This window comes from Eleutherodactylus coqui, chromosome 4 (assembly GCF_035609145.1).
Source record: "Eleutherodactylus coqui strain aEleCoq1 chromosome 4, aEleCoq1.hap1, whole genome shotgun sequence".
In the NCBI taxonomy this organism is placed as follows: domain Eukaryota; kingdom Metazoa; phylum Chordata; class Amphibia; order Anura; family Eleutherodactylidae; genus Eleutherodactylus; species Eleutherodactylus coqui.
In genome coordinates, this window is record NC_089840.1 from 108,691,473 (window position 1) to 108,702,007 (window position 10,535).

Sequence of the window (10,535 nt, forward strand, 5' to 3'; positions counted from 1 at the left end):
TATACTGGAGAGGGGGGGAATATAACTACATAATGAATGAAAAACATAGGAATGAAGACTTGCCCTCCAAAATGTATACTTGTTTGTCCTGTATCCAGAAGCATACCCAATCTGCTTACTGGACACATGGCTAGGCCTATAACAGAGGGAACACCCTTTGGCTTTCAGGGCACAACTAAATAAATGCCTGGCCCCATGGCTCATTTGTAGAGCCATCAAGTTGCTAAAACGATAGAAAGTTCTCCACAAATGACCCCATTTTGAAATATAGACAGTGTGTACTGAGCATTCTGACCCCACAGTTTTTGGCAAAAATTATTATAAATGTCACTTCCATGAACGTTTTCTTTGTTTCAAGCAGGGAAAACTGGGGAGACGCACCCCACAGTTTATAGCTAGGCTTATAATGGAGGGAACACCCTTGGCTTTCAGGGCACAACTGAATAAATTCCAGGCCTCATTGCACACTTGTGCAGAAAAATAGTACAAAAAAATAGACTCCCTAAAAAGAGTGTCCCTTCCCTTTTTTGCATTCCCTAAATCTTAGATAATGTAAAACTGTGTGGTATGTCTCAAAACAGTGATATATACAGAGTCCTTGTTGGGATGGGCACATGAGGCAATAAAACCGTGTATCCCTCCTCCTACCATGCTTGTTGCAAACCCAACAGTTTTTTTGGGTGTATTTCTTGACCTCAGTGTCAGGGATGGGGTTCGCACCTCCACAGACTCGCAAGCTTGGCAAGGTACGGCGGTCTCAAACAGAAGGTGCTCAACAAGCTGCTCCTGGAACTGCAAAAAAAGTTAGCATTCCTTGGGATGTTTTCTAAATTATGTGGGCTTTATAGGTAGTGATCTGAGTAAGGTAGATTGCTACCTTTTTATACCATTGGAGAACGGCGATCGCATGACCAGGGCCACTGGTCACTGCTCCAGGCTCTTGGCTAGCCCAAAGCAAGGTGATTTTGAATTTCTAGGCAACTCGCTGGCTTTGGTGATTGCGTCTGCGGATGTTTGTGGAGCAATATCGTGTCGGGGACATCACGGAGGCGTTAGGTGAGTAGTTTCATCTCCCCTCACGGATCCAATTTAAACTTTTTTAAACATTTTTTTTTTTAACTGGCTAATGGGACAGGGAACTGCACACGTCTGTTAGCCGATAGCTGGGAGCTGTCACACTCCCCGACTGCAAAACTTTATTCCACAGGTCGAAAATGTTTTCATAGCGCTGTAGATTAAAGCCCAGACACCCAGGACGTAAAAAAACGTATATGGGTGGTCACTAAGAGGTTAATATTTTATAGTATGGGTTGTTATGGATGTGGCAATACTAATCATGTCTGAATGTTCCTGTAAAAATCTCAGCACTTCTGTTAAAAATGTATCTTTCATTTATTCCATCATTAAAATGATCCAGATAGCGTAATAATAACAGCCCCTATGCGTTTCCAGCATTACCACTCTTAATCATGGCCATGATTTTTAGGCTGGTTTCACACAGGCAACAAAAATCGCACGATTTTCTTGTGATGCGACAGTGCTTTCAATGCTTTCAATGGGTTCCTTTACATTAGTGATGTTTTGTAGCCTGCTACATTGCAAAAGAAAAAAAACGCGGGTTGCTGAATTCCCTTGGGATTTGCGAGGTTTTGTAGCCCATGTTTCCTTATGGACCCTTCCTTTGTGTTGTATCGCATCACACAAAAATGCAGTTTTCGTGCAATGCAAGTTTTACAGTAGGAAATGCTAGGCTGGGTTAACACAAGGCGGATTTTCCGTGGAAATTCCATCCCGAATTTCGCTGCAGCAAGTCCGCCTGCGGCCGCTAATGCTGAGATCGGCCAGCCATGTGGACGAGACCAGGAAACTATGCCGAAGGACTTCAAACAAGTGCTGGGGATACAGAGGAGACGTGCGTCGAAGTCGGACAGCGCCTCTTGAGTGATGTATTGTTTTTTTTTCATGCAGCCGGGGCTTATTTTCGAGGTAGGGCTTATATTTCAAGCCTACCGTCCCCCCTCGAGAATCTTGCCAAAAGAGCGCTACAAAGTGGCGTGACTTTGTAGTACCATACGCGACTTTGTAACAACGCAAAATTACAATATGATTGTGATTATTTCCGCTGCTCATATGCTATGTTAATTGCGTATAGGCTGCAGATCGCTCGCATCCATAAACCTCTGTTGAGGCCGTTCACGCAAAGCAGCAAAGAAACCAAAAGGCGCACAGTGCTCAGTTCACAATCAGTGGGGGTTTCAGAGGTGGAACCCCAACTGATCAAATATTTTGATGTGTCTCTCTGACATATCAAAAGTTTATAAAAAGTGCGGTTATTCTTGAAATGAATAAAATGCAAGTTATACAGAATTTTTCCCAAAAACTATACTTCAAATTGCTTAGTATCTCCCATACTCACCACAGAGGAGTGCTTGCTGAATGTGACAGGTTCCTCTAAGTGTATTGTTTTCCCTGAGAGTGCTGCTATTTTTCATAAGACCATGATACACCCTGTATGTCTCTCTACAAGCATCTCAGCCTTACAGTATGTTAAAATTAGTGAATTTATAACTATATCCTTAAAGTAATTGTCCAGTTGTAAACTATTGATGACCTATCTCGTGGATTGTTGAGGGATGTATCAACATAGACCTCTGCCATTCAGCTGTTGACCAGTCTGGTGCACTCACGCACTGAGCTGATCTCTGCAGGAAGCAGACAACTTCTTTCTCACTGCAGTGGCTCTCATTTGGTATTGAAGGCCAAGATCCAATTGAAATAAATAGACCACTGTATTGGGAATGGAGCTGTTTACTTCCTGCAGAAACTACTTCAGTGCACCAGCCCAAAGTTCAGCTGATCAGTGGGGATTCCTAACATCTGACCCCCACCAAACTACTATTGATGACCTATCCTAAGGATAGGCCTCCAATAGTTTACAACTGGACAACCCCTTTAACCGTGATACCAATCATTCTAAACAAATGGTTTCATACTTAGTTATGCCATTTCTTAAAGGTAAGATAGTCAATTAAGATAGTAAATTGGGGACAGAGACATTCTCTTAGACAATTTACAGCAAATTATACATTTTAATTGTGACCAATGTCTATGTATCAGAAAGTGTAATTATAGGGTACAATGCATCTTCAATTTATCGTCCGAGAGCAAAGATTTAGCTGAAAGGAACACTAAACTTAGAAATGAATGAAAAAAAAAATTAAAACACTCAACATGACTGTTAGGTGTATTTAGACACAATCCTCTGCTTCTGTGTCTGGCAGATGTGGGAGTCGTCCTGCTCTCCCTCTTTCCTGAGCTTATATTTATTCTCTTCCAGTGCTCCTAGAGTTAATTGCTCCTGGGGGGTCCTACTCAGCTGATGCACCTTTTCTAATCACTGCCCTATATAACTATCCTGAGCCTTTCAGGCAGTGCTGCAGTGTTGTGAGATTTGTTTCCATAACTCCATGCTTAGCTGCTGCTCTGGCAGTTACCTTGCTATTGTGCTATCTGCTCCTGTTCTGTGTTTTATTGTTCCTGTATCCTGCTGTCTGTTATCCTTGTTAGTCTACTTTTCTATTTATCCTTGTCAGCTTGTTCCTCCTTTGTTTCCGTACTCCCTGGTATTGTTCAGTCTTTTGTCATATAGGTGTTCTGTCCTGTCAGGGTTAGTCAGCACCTAGAGGAAGACCGCGTGGTCGTTCTTATCAGGACGCTAGCCCTGCTTACAGGCAGGGGTTTCCCTGTCCTCGTTATCAGCTCAGTACAAGATACTTTCCCTAGTCTCATCTGTATACGAGGTTTGTACATCTGGTATCTTACCTCCCACGCTGGGGTCAGCTGTCAGGCGTGCTGGATTAGATCATGACCTACCCGGTAGGTTGACACGGTGGTTTCACATCCGCAGTCGTTACAATAACAACCATGTAGAATACTAGTAATAAAATACAGCTTTCAAAGTTGATTTTCTCCATGTTATAAAGAGAGAGTGAGGCCTAATTAAGGAGCGCTGCTTGATGTAGTTTGCAGTTACGAGAAGAGTCCTACTGTCAGCTATGCTAAAAAAAACAAGGTAGCCAAAGGCCTCATGCACACAGCAAAATATTCCACAGAATCAAAAAATCCACACCAAAATTTTCATGTCTAATAGCTTCTTCTGGATATCCTAGTGACTCCCTGCCTATATCAGATGACCTGGCTGTAGACAATGGACTTTTTAATGTATTTGGGGTGGAAGGTGCCCCACTTGAGTTAATAATAGGCAATATGTGAAGAAGCAAATCCCCTAGTGCAAGCACCAAGTCATGACTAACACAGATTCTTGGCAAATGTTTTTGTGGAGTGGTTTGCCATTGCCTTCCCCAGTCATCAGTTACCCCACAGCAGTCTGGGTACGCATTTTACTGACTTTGGAAAGATGGATGGCTAAGTCACTCTTGAGCCGGCTGGCTGACCACGCGGGGATTGAACACGCAACCTTCAGGTTGTGAGCGAGAGCTTAGGACTGCATTTCTGCTGCCCTAACACTCTGCGCCAAATGAGGCTCCTATGTACATAAAAGGACACAGAAATGCTGTGATTAATTTGCACATAAAAGAATAACAGAACTGCATGAGCAGATGAGTAAATGTGCGGATATTCAGGCAAATTTGAAAATGTCAGGATTCTTTGACAAAATCACCATTTAGACCTGCAGATTTTGCAGTGTCCTGTAGAATATTCCATCCCATGTGAAGGCATCCTAATAGAATGTACAAAGCAGTAGTGTGTTGTAACTGCTTAGATCCTGGTGAGGTTCAATTTTGCAGATTGAGCTTTCCAGTAGAAGCACGCAATTCAATGCTTCTAGGAGATCTTAAGACTTTGGTCAGATATAAAATATCTGATGGAACATGCTGTAATTTTTCTATTAGAACTTTGTGGTTGTGGGTACATTACAAAATCACAAACTAATTATATGACTGATGGCTGCTGGAGTGAAAGCCTACTTCGTAACACGGTTCAAACAAACCTACATTGTCCATACTACATGTGCCAGTGTCAGCCGCACTCTATCAATAGTTTCTCAGGCGGAGAGTACTGGATTTGTAAATTATTGTCCTTATTTAGCAGATAGCATACCTGCTGCTTAATTGTACGTGTTTTATGACCTATGCTGTCTTGAAATAGTGGGGGCCACCCTTCTCCCCCCCTCCAGCAACCCGCTGAAACCACAACACAGAAGACTCCCTTTTTGTGCCAAAACACATCCTGCTTACTTGTAACATAAACATAATGTTCAGTTGCTGCACTGCTATTGCTATTTTGTTTTAGTTAACCCCTTAGGCCTCCCTCACACAGGCGTTTTTGTACAGTGTTTAGCTCTGCCTTTTCAGCGCTGCGCTAAACTCTGTACATCGCTCCCATTCATTTCAATGGGACTGTTCACACAAACGTCTAAATGCAGCTTTTTCAACGCTGTGCTTTGAAAGCGATGTATGCTCTATTTTTGGCCATTTTCAGCCGTGTATCGCCTATCGAAATGAATGAGCAGCGTTTTCAGCACTGCTGAAAACACAGCACAAGTTGGCACCCTGTTTTTTAGTCGTGGGGGGGGGGGGGGGCTTGAAATATAAGCCCTACCACAAAAAATAGCTCTAGCTACACTAGAGAAAAAAAAGTAAGCAATACTCACCTAGCAGGCGCCGTCCGGGGCCCTCTGGCTGCTCTCTGGAGGTCCGGGCAGGCTCCCCTGCACCTGTCAGCGCCAACAAAGCATCTCTTAGTGGTAACAGGCATTGAAATCCCCGCCTCCAGCAAGAGATTGTTCTGATTGGTTCATCAAGCGCTGGCTCAGCCGATCAGAGCCAGTGCTCGATGCACCAATCATAGCCATTAAATGACAAGTGCACATGACATTACAAGAAGTCTACCCGGAGCTCCAGAGAGCAGCATAAGAGACCCAATGGCACCAGCTAGGTGAGTATTGCTTTTTTTAAAAAAAAAATTTTAGCTTCCTTGGCTGCATTTTCAGTGCATTTTTCTTTTTTGTACATTTTTATTATTTTTTTATACCGTTTGTGTGCCTCAGGGGGACTTAAGGCACAGCACTGATGATCGCTGTGATAAGGCATGGCAGGGCTCCCTCTGTGAACCCTTCCCATGCCGCGATCTACATAGAATAGACATTAAACAATGTGCAAACAGCAGCAAATAAGTGAGTATGGAGAGCCTATTATATTTGAGAAAACTTGTTAAAACCTCAGGTGCACTCTAAAGGAGTACAACTCTTTTGAACAGATTTGCAACATTCTACAGCGACAATATACAAAAAATATGTAAATTTGCATACAGTATTAACTAGCTTGCATGTAGATTTAAATTGAGAAAGCACAATTATGCTTCAACATGCCATTAAAAATGACCTGTGTGCTTGAATTGTTAGCTTAAACATAACCCCTTCAGAAATAGGATTGGTATGGCTAAGCCTTTATAATAACTTTATTGATTTGTTTTTCAGCACTAGGTCTGGGAGTACAGTATACATATCTGCTATCAAGCTCGCAAGAGGTTTGTGGTACTGAAGCTTCAATTCATGCTAACAACTAATTTAAATAATGCCTAAGGCAAGTATGACATAGAGAAGGTACAGTTTTAAAGTGAAATGTAACCAAAGTGCAACGTGATATAATATATTAATCGAAGATTACTGATGTGTTTAACTTTGACTGTTATGCTTATGTGTGTATATTTCTTATAATCCTGGGAAAGTTGTTAGTGTGCTTGTCACCTGTTTTGATGGTAATTTTAAGTGCATACATACAGTAAAAGAAAATTATTTATTAGTGATACTGTTTTTAAATTACATATATTTGTTTCCTCTGTGTATTGAAGTAAGGGATATTTTGGAGTCCATACTTGTAGTTACAATGCCTATACCATAATTTTACTGCAATAATTTTCAGCTTACTGTGACTTTCTTGTATGTATTATATCATTGCTGTGACTTTGCTGTATGTATTGTTAGCAAAATATTGCTAATTGGTATGTTTTCAGGTATCCAAATTCAGTTAGTTCATGCTTGAGCATCGAGGAAGCTTACAAATCACACACACGTTGGATGTAATTGGAAGTCATCTGTTTATTTAATTAATAAGCAGAAATATATATACAAAGACATTTGAAACGAGTCTAGAACACGCCTCACTTGTAAACATTATAATTTATTATAACTCTATTATTGTTTGTTAGTAGAGATGAGCGAGCATACTCGGCCACGCCCCTTTTTTGCCCGAGCACTGCGATTTTCGAGTACTTCCGTACTCGGGCGAAAAGATTCGGGGGGCGCCGTGGGTGAGTGGGTGGTTGCAGCGAGGAGTGGGGGGGGGGAGAGGGAGAGAGAGAGGCTCCCCCCTGTTCCCCGCTGCAACCATCCACTCACCCACGGCGCCCCCCGAATCTTTTCACCCGAGTACGGAAGTACTCGAAAATCGCGGTGCTCGATCGAGTAATTACTCGAAATGAGTACGTTCGCTCATCTCTATTAGTTATTAAAACTCAACTAGAACAATGACCTCTTAGTTGGAGGCAGGACTTCTCTCAGGCCAAGTGGAACTATTTCTCATTGCATTCTTATACCAGAACAGTAATATGAGCTAAAGAAAGACAGAATAGCTGTAAGAAGAGCACGTTACTGTTTCAGCGGTTCTGGGTTTGCTTCCTGTTTAGGGGGTCTGGAGCTGGTTTTGTGTTTCTCTGTCTTCTGACCTAGTGAGAGTGGTGTTAGGTGAGAAAGGCTTGGTCTCACCTGTGGATATTTGTCTGGTCTATTTAGTCTGGTCTTCTGCTCAGCTCTGAGCTGATTAATCTCAGTCTTTCCCTGGCTTTGGGTATAGTCAGAGCTGGGAGCTTGAGGTCCAGTTAGCTTGTTTCTTCCAAAAGCTAAGTATAGTGGTTTATCTTTTCCTATTGTTTGCTGGTTTTCTTCTGTGACATGTAGGGTCAGCTAGTGACCAGGTTCGTCCTTCTCAGGATGGGTTACCTACATTTAGGCAGGTCCCTTCCTTGTGTTAATTTATTTAGGGACAGGGTTTCCAGTGTTTAGGTTGTTTGTATGGTTTGACCCTATTTGGTGTGCTTCTGTGTGTGATCTGCAAGTTACAGAACCAGTGTGTCCTGGGGGGATGTCACAATTACTAAGGCATAAAATGGATGACAGAAACTCTTAGACTTTCACTCACAGTATCATCCCTGCACCAAAGTGCTGCAGAATCTGTTGGCGCTACGTAAGTAAAGCTTATTTTTATTATTTTGTGCATTACAGACAAAATTAGTTTGAAGCTTCTCAAGTTCTAAACTTGCTGATGATGGTGGTCATGCTGGAATAGGGCTTTATTCCAAGTTTTACTGTGAGATGCAGAACTGCAAAAACTTTGCTATCCACACACATGGGAAGCATTCCCTATTAAAGCTTTCTATACATGTGACAGTGCTTTTGTAGTGTGAATGCTGGTGTCCCTGTGGACTCCTTTTTATGTAGGAGAAACCACACAGCATATGAAGGACAGATTCTCCAAACATAAGTTTATGATTAGATAACAAAATGTATCCTATTACCCTATTACTTCAATGCAAACATACTGCATCATAAGTTAAATTTAAAATTCTAAAACAAATACAGTTACCAGAAAGAGGAGGGAATTGTGTACTGATGGTAAAATAACATGATGCTTTTCGGATTCATAGGTTGCAAATAGTGATGAGCGAGCATACTCGCTAAGGGCAATTGCTCGAGCGAGCATTGCCCTTAGCGAGTACCTGCCCGCTCCAAAGAAAAGGTTCGGCTGCCGGCGGCGGGCAGGGAGCGGCGGAGGAGACCGGGGAGGAACAGAGGGGAGATCTCTCTCTCCCTCTCCCCCCCCCCCCCCCGCACCCTCCTGCTCACTGCCGCAACTCACCTGTCACCCGCGCCGCACCCGAACCTTCTCTGCCGAGCGGGGAAATACTCACTAAAGACAATGCTCGATCGAGCAATTGTCCTTAGCGAGTATGCTCGCTCATCTCTAGTTGCAAACTCTACCACTTATGGGTCTGAACTGTGAATGTGTGTTATTACATCTATCATAAACCCATATTTTTGCACTCTTTTATTTTTTCACAGCTGCATTATTGTAAGAGATACTGTGTATCCCGAGGGTGCTCATGCTATATAATATATATATATGTCTTGCTATTAACTATTTCCCAACTTCTTGCAGGTATATCGCCTCCTCTATATTTTGAGTAAGGCTCCTATGTTTAGCCATACAGGGCTGCTGAAGCTATAACCAGGGGTTTGCCTAGCCTTTCAGCTGCCTGAGGTGAACAGCAAAATGCCCCCCCTCCACCCCCAAAAAATAATATAAAAAAATATATATATTTATGTATGTATACATACACACAGACAGATCTACGGAGTAATTGTTCCTTGTACTCCTTCAGCTAGCCCTAGAGCAATATTCTTTACCTCCCACTGCTTCTTGCTGAAGGCTTTGAGCACAACAAAGTGAGGGTGGAGGGGGGCGCTGTAATTCCAGAACAACTCTCTGTATTCTAACTATACAGTGCGGTTTTGTATCTGGGGCACAGAATTTGACGCTCTGGTGCTGCATAGTAAGGTTGTTGTCCAGTAGTTCAACAAAACAGTAGAAAAATTGTCGGGAAATTAAAAAATTGCTTCCTGCTGCACGGCGATAGCAGTAAAAATGGAATGTGACCGCATTAGCCACGTGCCATTACAGCACATAATTCCTGGCAGCCTGTAAGTAAAAACTAGTGGGCAGCCCTTGGAGCATGTACACTGGATTGGGGGAGAATGAAGAGGTAAGGAATTTTTTATTTAGGGTTTTTTTTAAAGGGGTTCTGACATTAATTAAAAAAAATTTTACTCACCTTGCCTGGCTAGGACCGATTGCCAGGCATGTCCCCTCCAGCCGGCATCTTCTTCTGTGGCTTGTAGAAGCAAAGCAGGAGCGGTCAAAATGACCGCTCCTGCTCTGCTCCGTCCGTCAGTCACTTCCGAGGTGAACAGACGGGCCGCCCACAGCAAGCACGTCACAAGCAGTTCTTGCTGTGGGCGGCCCGTCCGTCCTCGCTGAACTCCGAGATTCTGCGCGTGCGCAGTGGAGACGCGGCCCGTCCTGACTCCTGTCAGAGGGCACCTCTCCACTGCGCATGCGCGCGATCCCAGAGCAGCGCGGCTCGTGGAGGAAGAAGAGGAAGAGCAGCGCCTGCCGGGAGATGACCCCCCCAATGTCAACAACAACAGGAGAAAAGGTAAGTATGAGGTTTTTATGTTTTAGCAGCCATTAAACCCTGGGTTCCCTGGGTCCATTAGGCAGACCAGGGAACAATGGCTGCTAAAGCATAAAAACATTATTCATGTCAGAACCCCTTTAATTCTAGAACATTTTCTGGGTTTTTTTTTAATACTAAACAACCTTTTGTAAGGCTAAGGCCTTATTCACATGACCGTATGTATGCAGCTATTGTAGTTGCGTCCAAAAATCATGACCATA